General features: G+C 39.1%; 1 long non-coding RNA gene across 2 annotated transcripts; it reads left to right on the top strand.

The window, feature by feature from the left end:
• The first annotated feature begins 4,528 nt into the window (after positions 1 to 4,528).
• Positions 4,529 to 8,629, top strand: LOC135097466 (uncharacterized). 2 transcript variants are annotated; one of them, XR_010265733.1, is made up of 3 exons: positions 4,562 to 6,152; positions 6,356 to 6,652; positions 6,737 to 8,629. It is a non-coding gene; the product is annotated as an uncharacterized LOC135097466 (long non-coding RNA). The 2 variants fall into 2 exon arrangements; XR_010265729.1 differs by having other exon boundaries at positions 4,529 to 6,152; positions 6,356 to 8,629.
• Positions 8,630 to 11,012: the final 2,383 nt, after the last annotated feature.

Genomic DNA, 11,012 nt, shown 5'->3' on the forward strand with positions numbered 1-11,012 from the left:
AAACTGTAACAATTATAATATAGAACTGAAGAATCAGTTGTCAACTCGCGGCCCACTTACGGCCATCCTGCGGGCCACATTTGGCCAGCGTTCCAAAAGTTTGACACCCCTGCATTAGTTCGTCTATTGTAGTCGGATTTACATTAATCGCCTCGCACATGCAACATTATGAAACGCGAAGAATCCAGCTGAAAATGATACGTTAATTATTATATGAACTCGATAATAATAATGATAATAATAATAATAATAATAATAATAATAATAATAATAATAATAATAATAATAATAATAATAATAACAATAATAATAATTAATAAATGAGTAAATAAATATAGATAAATAGATAAAGAAATGAAATTAGCAACCACGGCGAGGGCGCAGCAGACACCTGGGTTTGTGTCTAACAATGTATCACTTTACAAATTATTTTTTGTTAATTCGCCAAGACATCCTTCATCAACTGATTTTCGAGCGTATTTAGGGATCCCAGGGAGAGAATGAAGTGCGGTAAGTAGTGAAATGAGACGGTGAAGAGAGGGTTTGAGTGTGAGTGAAGTAAGTACGTAGTGAAGCAATACGGTGAGGAAAGGATATGAGTGGGTGAGGTGAGTAGTGAAGCGATGTAGTGAGAAGAGGATCTGAGTGAATGAGGTGCGTGCCGTGCGGGAACAGAAAAGGTCCTGAGGAAGCTCTATAAAGAGGCTGAAAGAAACCCTGGTTAATTAACGACAAAGGAGTCACAGAGAGAGAAGAACACTTTCCAGCCTTCATCCATTTATGTAATTATTGTGATTCTCTTCAGACCTTCACACGTTCAAGCTAAATGTGAATGTATACGTAATACACCAGCCAATCTAGCGGCTGTGTGCGCAGGGGTCGGGGGCTGCTAGGGAACAGTGCAGGATGCGTCTCCTGTACTGTCTAAGTGGGCGTGACGCGAAGCATTGCATTACTACTACTACTACTGCTACTACCACTACTACTACTACTACTACTAATCCTCTCTCTCTCTCTCTCTCTCTCTCTCTCTCTCTCTCTCTCTCTCTCTCTCTCTCTCTCTCTCTCTCTCTCTCTCTCTCTCTCTATATATATATATATATATATATATATATATATATATATATATATATATATATATATATATATATAGATAGATAGATAGATAGATAGATAGATAGATAGATAGATAGATAGATAGATAGATATAGATAGATAGATAGATAGATAGAAAGATATAGTTAGATTGATAGATAGATTTTTATTTTATTTATCTATTTATTTATTTATTTATTTATTTATCGTTATTATTGAAATTGACAAACCCACTCGTCTTGTGGGCCGCGGCAGGTGTTTGGGCGACACCCTTCTGGTCAGGTCAATTCTCCGAAGGGCTAAAAGATATATCGATGGATAGACATGGGAATTCAGAAAGAGAGAGAGAGAGAGAGAGAGAGAGAGAGAGAGAGAGAGAGAGAGAGAGAGAGAGAGAGAGAGAGAGAGAGAGAGAGAGAGATCCTTGACACCCATATGATTTTGAATTGTCTTTATGTAAGGATGTGGTGCAACTAAAAAGCTGTAAGCTACGATAATAGTTTTCACCCTCTCACTACATAAGCCAGTAATGTGATACTTTCATTATCAGAGCTGGACAATGCAAACGAAACTCTACTTGCTGAAGCCCTTACATTCCTTCCTTGTTCGTTCATAGCCTCACACACACGAAGCCTTCTCGTCACCACAGCAGGGCTCCCAGCTGAGAAGCTTTCGGCTTGTACACTTTACATTAAATGTAAAACAAGTAGGGAAAAAAAAAAAAAAAAAAAAAAAAAAAAAAAATATATATATATATATATATATATATATATATATATATATATATATATATATATATATATATATATATATATATATATATATATATATATATATATATATATATATATATATATATAATTGCCCAGGCTGAAAGGTCTCGCTTCGTTTCCACTCATCCTACACAGTATGGCCATCATTAACACCTGTTAAATTAACTGTAGAGAAGCAAAGCATCAAATTAATACACACACTGGACATGTTCATTCTATTCTTACAAACAGCTACACTTTCCTCGAACCTTACATATTACACTCAATATGTATCAGAAGAAAATGTCAGAATAAAAGTAATAGCATAGGATGGCTGGTATTGTTATTTATGAATGTGTAAGCAACTGAATGACGAAAACACAACAATAATACGTATATAGAATCTGCACGAGGCTAATCAACGTATAAAAAAAACGCAGCAACTGTAAGCCAAACATCACCGCTTAACCTTATGCAGTAAGGCTTGTTAAACCTTAACGTCATATTCACGCTAACTACCCTTGGCTAAAAGTGTACATGTTGTATACTTCTTCGCCTGCTAGTATTCCTTTATTTAAGATTCACACTACATTTGATATTTGATTTTAAAAGGAATATAATAATGATTTTAATTGTTGGGTGAATGAAGCAGTGCAGAGGCAAGCCTATCACTAACCCAACTCACTCCCGCTAGACGCGGTTTAGAAGCACCGACCTCCCTTGTCCACGCTAGCCTCGTGCAGGGCAACCTCTTGCCTGCTGATTACTGGGATAATTATGATAGAGTAGCCTTACGTGAAATGAATTACACACGAATAAATCTGGAAAATATGTCACTTTATGTTTTAGAATATATTATATGGCATTTTATTCTAAAGTGCCTCTTTGTTGGTTCCTAGTACCACAGAGAGGCTATCTACGGGAGCCTGCTGCTGGATGGAGGCTAGATAACTGTTGTCTTCTACTATGACATAATACTTTACTCAGATATTTCTTTTACGCGTAATTAGAGTCTGGAAGGTATGATAAAAGTGTTCTTACTTCCTAGATATAGAAGGAAGTTATTACAATCATATGCATCACTCCCAGTAATGAGGGAGTGACTGGTTAATGGGTAATGAGGTGGCAACTGGTGAGGCGTCAGGTGTTGAAGTCCCTGTATAGTAAATAAACACTTGAGTTGCGAGGGCGATTATAAGCTTAATTTTAACTGGATAGGATGAAAATTGGTTTGCGAAGGACATAAGTTTCTAAATACAGATCATGGAGGAGTGGCGGTGAACTTGATGGTGCGCAGGTGCGATGATAGACGGAGGGACAAGCGATGAGGATAATTGGAGGGGAAGATAGGGATGGGGTGGGAAGGGGAGGGGGAGGTGATGTCTTTTGGCTGATCACGTGATCCTGTCCAGGTCTTCGAATGGCATGAAGCTATGTAAATACTCTTCATTTTTTTTTTTAAATCATTCGCTACATTCTATTAAATAATGTATTGTAGATGCATATCAATGTGTGTAAATTGCATCTTATACTCAGGTGAAAAACATGAGGGTGTGAGACGTAGGTGTGTTAGTCAACGAAACAACCACGAATTAGAATACAGTCTGAAGCAATTATGCCTGCCTCCCACTCCACAGAAGCTCTGCCTTCCGCCCAGTTCTTAGATCCAGGTGACTACTACCTCTTTTTTGTTTAAGGGAGGTCTTCCATACCTCCTTTTGCGCTATCCCCTTTAGAGGGGGGCAGAGGTGGGGGGGGAGCAGGGGCTACCACCAGGAACCGTAGATAGGAACCTTTGTCTCCATGGTCATCTAAAAATAGCAAAAATTTCGAGTTAAAATTAAACAGCCGGACCTCGGGGCATAACAAGATATGCCTATTTTCTATCACAGTAACTCATCTTTGCTATGATAATTATTCAGACGACAGACGTATTTATAATACTTACACCAGAACTGATGAAGACACCGACAAGATTTTTTCCTCCAACACCATTGATCTCAAAGAACAATAATTCCAACATGTACTACCTCCAGAAGTCCGTGCCAAGAGGACTATGATTCTTTTCAACCTTGATGACCATATTGACAGTAAACCTGAAAGACAATTAGCAGAAGAGTTCATCAGTGATAACAGCTTCCTAAATTAATCTCAATGAATATGTGAGCAATGATAATCTGTAGCCAAGAATACCTGAAGATATATTGAACGTATTTCTTGGTTATCTAGGGTACATAAGCTATATGACCGGCGGATTATTGATCTGATATGGGTATTGTAATGGTGGGGAAGTCTTGCCACCTGAATAACATCCCTAACTGGACCTGCAATGAGACTAGAGCAGAGTGAAAGCCTTCTATTAAACGTATACACGGCAGTTCTAAAATCTAGATCCACCTATGCATTTATGTCTCCCGAGGTCCCTACCTATTCTACTACTATTTACTATGAAGCTGATAAAGGATTCTTCCCATTCCCAGCGAATTCCATTAATTCCTTCCCGACTGTGGTGGCCAGATGTGCTCAGGCAGAAGCGGTGACCAGCGCCGCAACCAGGAAGACCCATCTCATCACCCCTCTGCCTGAATTTACCCTGATGGCTACCTGATTCTCTTTCCATTCTTACTAGAAAGTTACTCCAATAATATTGAAGTAACATTAGCGTTTCCATATGAGGGCTAAGTTAGGGTATGTTTAGGTTAATTCATCAATAACACTGCTGATTCCTTTATTGCGTTGGTCACGATTATTAAAAGACATATGCTGTGCCCAAAAATAAAGTCTGTCTCGAAATAAGTAGTCTATAGCTATTTCCATAGTCCTCAGTAACTCCGTTTTTTTTTTTTTTTTTACTGTAAACCTCGCCAATAATTTCAGATAAAAGGACTGCATCCCCCTCAGGTCAAGGCTACTTGTGCGCCACGTGAGCCTAGTCACAACACCACGGCCTTTCCATTATGCTCCCATCTCTGCTTGGTGTCTGTTCCTTCATTGATTCTTACCAGTAAAACTACTTATATATTTAGAAAGAAAATCTCGCCGATAATTTCAGATAGGAGGAATGCATTGTTCCGAGATTTAAGGTTGTTGTATGCCATGAGTAAAGCTTCCTCTTAACAACGCTCTCCGGGCTTCTAATAATATCCGATGCTTGCTGCCTGCTCCTGGATTCACTTACCAGAAAGTTATTCATTTACAATGAAAACCGCGTCCGTAATTCTAAAGGAGAGGATAGCTTCACTGTGAGATTAACCTTTGTCATTGTAAGAGCTATGTTTCACTTGACATTAGGCAGTATCATGATAATTTGCAATAGTGAGGTGACTATCAGAGGTATAAGTGCCCCCACACATGCGCTAGCCTCGTTCCGTGCCGCCTTGCCTAGCTAGCCATTGGAAACTTGCTGACAATATTGAGATTGACTTTAGATGGGCAAAATGATGAATTGCACATGATATATAAATGTTTTTTTTCTTCTTTTTTTTTTAGATGCAACATTATGTACGAGGCTAGTCATTCCGGTGAGGCCTGGGGTGGAGGCTACCTTCGTTTATTATAATATAAACCTCGTGTTTCTTACTTTTACACTATTCAAAAAGTTTTGTGGGGAGAAGTTATCCTAATTACGAAGTTAGTTGATAATTAAAACGAGCTAATGGACTGATAATTAGTTCTTTAATGAGGGTAGCAAGGCCCGCTGTATTCTGTAACATTAGATTCTGTATCACAAAGGCTAGCATTAACAACATATTCACATAATGTAAAATAATCTAAGATATACCTACTCTATAGCGGAACATAGAACATGGCCACGTGCGTAGGATACGTGATGGAGAACCAGTGGTAGGTGGAGGGAGGCGGAAAGCAGGTAGGCAGGAAGGGAGGGGGGGGATATGAGTGACGTGTGGATAACAAGTAGTTAGCCGACCGATTGTTCCATGCCCGTGTTCGAAACTATGACAAGGAAAGGAATCGAACGCTGTATATCATTTATTTCCTATCATTATCCTCATCTTTTTCTTAGCGCAGAGATGCATGTCAATCCCCTCAAATTTACCTTGATCTAATGCCGTAGTGCAGATATGATCGCGTGAGGTAGGAGTGAGTGAGCTAAAGGAGCAGCAACACATTCGAAGAGAGCCCGAGGCAAAGTTACATCAGGCACAGAAACATTCAGTCTATTTGTATGCAAGCGGCGGGCGAGAGCGGTACTTTGTGCTTGCGTGCGTGGCGTCGCGGATAGTGAAGTGATAAGTGTGCGTTAATTTATTGTTCCTTTTCTGCGTTTTCTTCGCGGTGGGCTTGGTAAGTACTGTCTGCGATCAAGTGAACGTTGTTATTTGCGTTAAGCTCATTATCGCTGTATAAAGTAATCGTGAAGCCTTGACCTAAACTACGTGACTTGCTTCCTGAGAATAAGTAAAAAATTTTGACCTCGTTAATAATGAAGTACTAGCTGAGCGTTGATTATAACTACACGTTACTAATTGTCTTTCTTCTTTCTGCAGGTGAGTACCCGTATCACAGGTCTCATCGTGGGACAGGTCGCGCTGGAGCACCCCTTCGAGAAAAGTAAAGTGAAGATACTGTTTCCTAGGTGTTAGGGCGATAGGCTGGGCGGCTAATCTTTATTGCCTTTCAGGTACAAACTAATTTTATATTTTTTTCAGATACATGCTAATGAATTATCTAGCCTATTTCCCAGAAAAGTAATGTCCTTGTTAGTATACTGTGGCAGCGACCAGATGGAACCTCATGTCGGCGAAGGAGGACGGTGCTGGTGGCGGGCGTGCTGCTTTCATATGGTAAGTGAATGGTGGTTTTATACATGATTATACGGTGTTGCTATTTCCATACTGAACTAAGTTGCATATCACGCTTTTTTTCAGGGTTGCGTGGGAGATGCAATCACTCGTCTTGACTGTGCTGGTGCGTGTCCTGAAGAAATGATCGCAAAGACTCTAGATAAAAATTACACCGAGTCACACAGGTGTACGCGTAAAAGAAGATATTCGAATGAAAGTCGGGAAATCTCACAGCGTTCTGACAATGGGAATGGTGAGAAAATGGTTCTATCTTGCCTCTCAAGTAAAACGAACCTTTTCTTAAGGTGAAGCAGGTAAGACTTTTTTTTTTTTCACAGGTCAGATTAATTATTTTTCTTGAAGGTCAAACTAATCTCTTCTAATTTCTCTTGCAGATCAAACTAATCTATCTCTCGCAGATCAAACTAATCTATTTCTCGCAGATCAAACTAATCTATCTCTCTTGCAGATCAAAGTAATCTATCTCTCTTGCAGGTCAAACTAATCTACCTCTCTTGCAGATCAAACTAATCTATCTCTCTTCCAGGTCAAACTAATTATTTTTCTTGAAGGTCAAACTAAGGTCAAACTAATCTATATCTCTCTTGCAGGTCGAACTAGTCAATCTCTCTTGCAGGTCAAACTAATCTATCTCTCTTGCAGGTCAAACTAATCTATCTCTCTTGCAGGTTGAACTAATCTATCTCTCTTGCAGGTTGAACTAATCTATCTCTCTTGCAGGTCGAACTAATCTGTCTCTCTTGCAGGTCGAACTAAGAACTAATCTATCTCTCTTGCAGGTCGAACTAATCTATCTCTCTTGCAGGTCGAACTAATCTAATATCTCTTGCAGGTCGAACTAATCTAATATCTCTTGCAGGTCGAACTAATCTATCTCTCTTGCAGGTCGAACTAATCTATCTCTCTTGCAGGTCAAACTAATCTATATCTCTTGCAGGTCAAACTAATCTATATCTCTTGCAGGTCAAACTAATCTATATCTCTTGCAGGTCAAACTAATCTATATCTCTTGCAGGTCAAACTAATGTACTTCTCTTGCAGGTCAAACTAATGTACTTCTCTTGCAGATCAAACTAATGTACTTCTCTTGCAGATCAAACTAATGTACTTCTCTTGCAGATCAAACTAATCTGTCTTTCTTGCAGGTCAAACTAATCTATCTCTTGCAGGTCAAACTAATCTATCTTTCTTGCAGGTCAAACTAATCTCTCTCTCTCTCTCTCTCTCTCTCTCTCTCTCTCTCTCAGGTCAAACTAATCTATCTCCCTGTCTTTCAGGCCAAACTAATCTATCTCCTCTTACAGGTAAAATTGATATTTTTATCACTACTCTTACTCTAAAGTTTCTTCCCTCTACTCAGGGTTAACCCTACTACCCATGGCATTACCAGGCAACAATGAGCAGCTTGCCACTGTGATACCCCCCCCTTGAGGGGTTAATACTCACTTCGGTGAGGGGGACCTGGAGACACAAACACCTATATACATATAAAGACAGTCACTCGTTTTCTCTCTTCTACATTTCTCACCCACACACATACACATAAAAAGACTCTCGTTCTCTATCTTATCTATTTTTTTTCCTATCTTACATGCAAATAAAAAGACTCTAGAGCGTTCTCTATCTTCTCTTGTCTATTTTTTTTCCTATCTTTCTATATTATCTTTCTACCTTCTTTCTATATTATCTATATTATCTATCTTCTCTGTTAATATTCGGTCTCATTAGTGTTCTTGATTTAATATCCTGTTCTCTTATTACAGTAAGATCAGCAACGGTTAGCAAAGATTCAGCTGGGGAAGAGCAAGAGAGCTGCAAACGGGAGAGGAAAGCATAATGAGGCTAGTGAAGCAGATGGCGGATGAAGATTGTGTTCCACTTGCGTCCTATGAACATGTAATGTTAAGTTTTGTCATTATTGTAAATCATACCGCTTAAAAATAAAATGTGTAGCTGATTCCCGTGTGTGTGTAGGCGGCTTGGTCAGTGAATGGTTTGGTGAGCGGGATGTAGATTGGAACACAATGAAGCGAGAGATAGTGATTCACACTGGTGTTCATACGATTCACGTAGGAATATAGGTTCGGTCTTGAGCCAAGTTATTTGGTAGAATATGAAAATATAATCGAACAACCGAATTCTGTTGGCATAAGGTATCGAGGGTTACATTTAATAAAATATGATTTACCACGGCTAACTACAAATGTATGGTGGAAAACTAAGTAACAGAAGAAAGGGTGAAAAGTAGGAATAGAAACGGAGTACAGAGGTAACTCCGGATGATAGGGAAAACTGTATAACAAATGTAATGGAGACGATGAAGAAGAGAATAGAGAACATTGAGACGCCGTGTGGTGGGAAAACTTTGTTGGAATGGCTTAAATACCGAGAGAGGAATAACGAAGTTGAAAGACGGAGGAATCTTCTTACTAGTAAAACGGAGAGAATAACATGAGGAAATAGGTTATGATAACTCTTCTTAAGACCCCAATTAGCGTGCAAGGGAGGAAAATTACCAAGTACCACACTGAATGCATAAGGCAGGGGTGTCTATCAGACAATAAGGAAGGTAAATCGCACTGATGAACCCTGCTAACGCTGTACTGGAGTCTGCACATAAAGGGATTTATACGAAACAGGCTCTGCCATAAACTATCAACAATGAAGCCTCACATCCACTTGAAAGAGGCAACCGCTATTGTATTACAGGAGTGAGGAACCTAGACTGGCAACTACTGAATTTGACGGAGTCACTTACTATAGTGAATTTTAGTGAATTTACTGGTTTGATATAATATATATATATATATATATATATATATATATATATATATATATATATATATATTGCACTTTTCACGTCTTTTCATAGACTTCCAACCCTTCAGGAGATAAACATCTCACGCAAGGAAGCCACAGAACGCCTGACTTCTGATCTTTTTAAAATTTGATTTGGGCAGAGCAAACTTGATATTGTTCAATGCCTCAAAAACTCAATTCCTCCATCTATCAACTCGACACAACCTTCCAGACAACTATCCCCTCTTCTTCAATGACACTCAACTGTCCCTCTCTTATACACTGAACATCCTCGGTGTCCTCTACTTATAATCTGAACTGGAAACTTCACATCACATCTCTAGCTAAAACAGCTTCTATGAAGTTAGGTGTTCTGAGACGTCTCTGCCAGTTTTTCTCACCCTCCTGCCTGCTAACTCTGTACAAGGGCCTTATCCGTCCATGTATGGAGTATGCTTCACATGTCTGGGAGGTTCCACTCATACCACTCTACTAGGTAGAGTGGAATCAAAAGCTTTTCGTCTCATCAACTCCTTTCCTCAAACTGACTGTTTTCAGCCTCTCTCTTATTTTAGCAATGTTGCATCTCTAGCTGTCTTCTACCACTGTTTTTCATGCTAACTGCTCTTCCGATCTTGCTAACTGCATGCCTCCCCTCCTCCCGCGGCCTTGCTGCACAAGACTTTCTTCTTTCTCTCACCCCTATTCTGTCCACCTCTCTAATGCAAGAGTTAATCAGTATTCTCAATCATTCATCCCTTTCTCTGGTAAACTCTGGAACTCCCTGCCTGCTTCTGTATTTCCATCTTCTCATGGCTTAAATTCCTTCAAGAGAGAGGTTTCAAGACACTCATCCTTCTATTTTTGACTACCGCTTTGGACCCTTTTATGGGACTGGCATCTCAGTGTTTTTTTTTTTTTTTTTTGGATTTTAGTTGCCCTAGGCAACTAAAAAAACGTCCTACATAAAGAAAAAAAAAAGATTTTCAGCATGAACAACAGAAGCAGGCACTGCACTGTACTACAGGTGTTTTCTGATGAGTGACCTAAAGACTGAGAATGTGGAAACAAGTGCATTCTAAAATTTAGGAGATATAAAGATAATGAGCCTAAGAAGCTATTTTTGTCAAACTGGTGAATACTTGCATGAAATGAGATATAAATCATTTGAAGAAGCTTTGAAAAGCAAGGAAGGAGGAGTATAAAAACATTAATTTTACCAGACATAACAATCAAAAAGAGAAAAAGACAGAGGAAGGATAGTCCATCTAAGAGATTTATTCCCTCCACATACATACAAATTCTACAGTACTAACCTTGATACTGCCTCTTCTCGCAAATACTTGGGTGTCCTTATTTGGCAACAGGAGGTGAAACATACACATGAGCAGCATCAGAGCTAAAACTCAGAGCAATGAGGTTCTTGTGCAAGAACTTTATCAGCTATAATACAAATATCAAAATTTTTGCTTGTAAGACACTTGTTTGGCCAAACTTGAATGCCATGACACCATCTGGAAACCATACATTCACAATAACA

Source organism: Scylla paramamosain, chromosome 4 (assembly GCF_035594125.1).
Source record: "Scylla paramamosain isolate STU-SP2022 chromosome 4, ASM3559412v1, whole genome shotgun sequence".
In the NCBI taxonomy this organism is placed as follows: domain Eukaryota; kingdom Metazoa; phylum Arthropoda; class Malacostraca; order Decapoda; family Portunidae; genus Scylla; species Scylla paramamosain.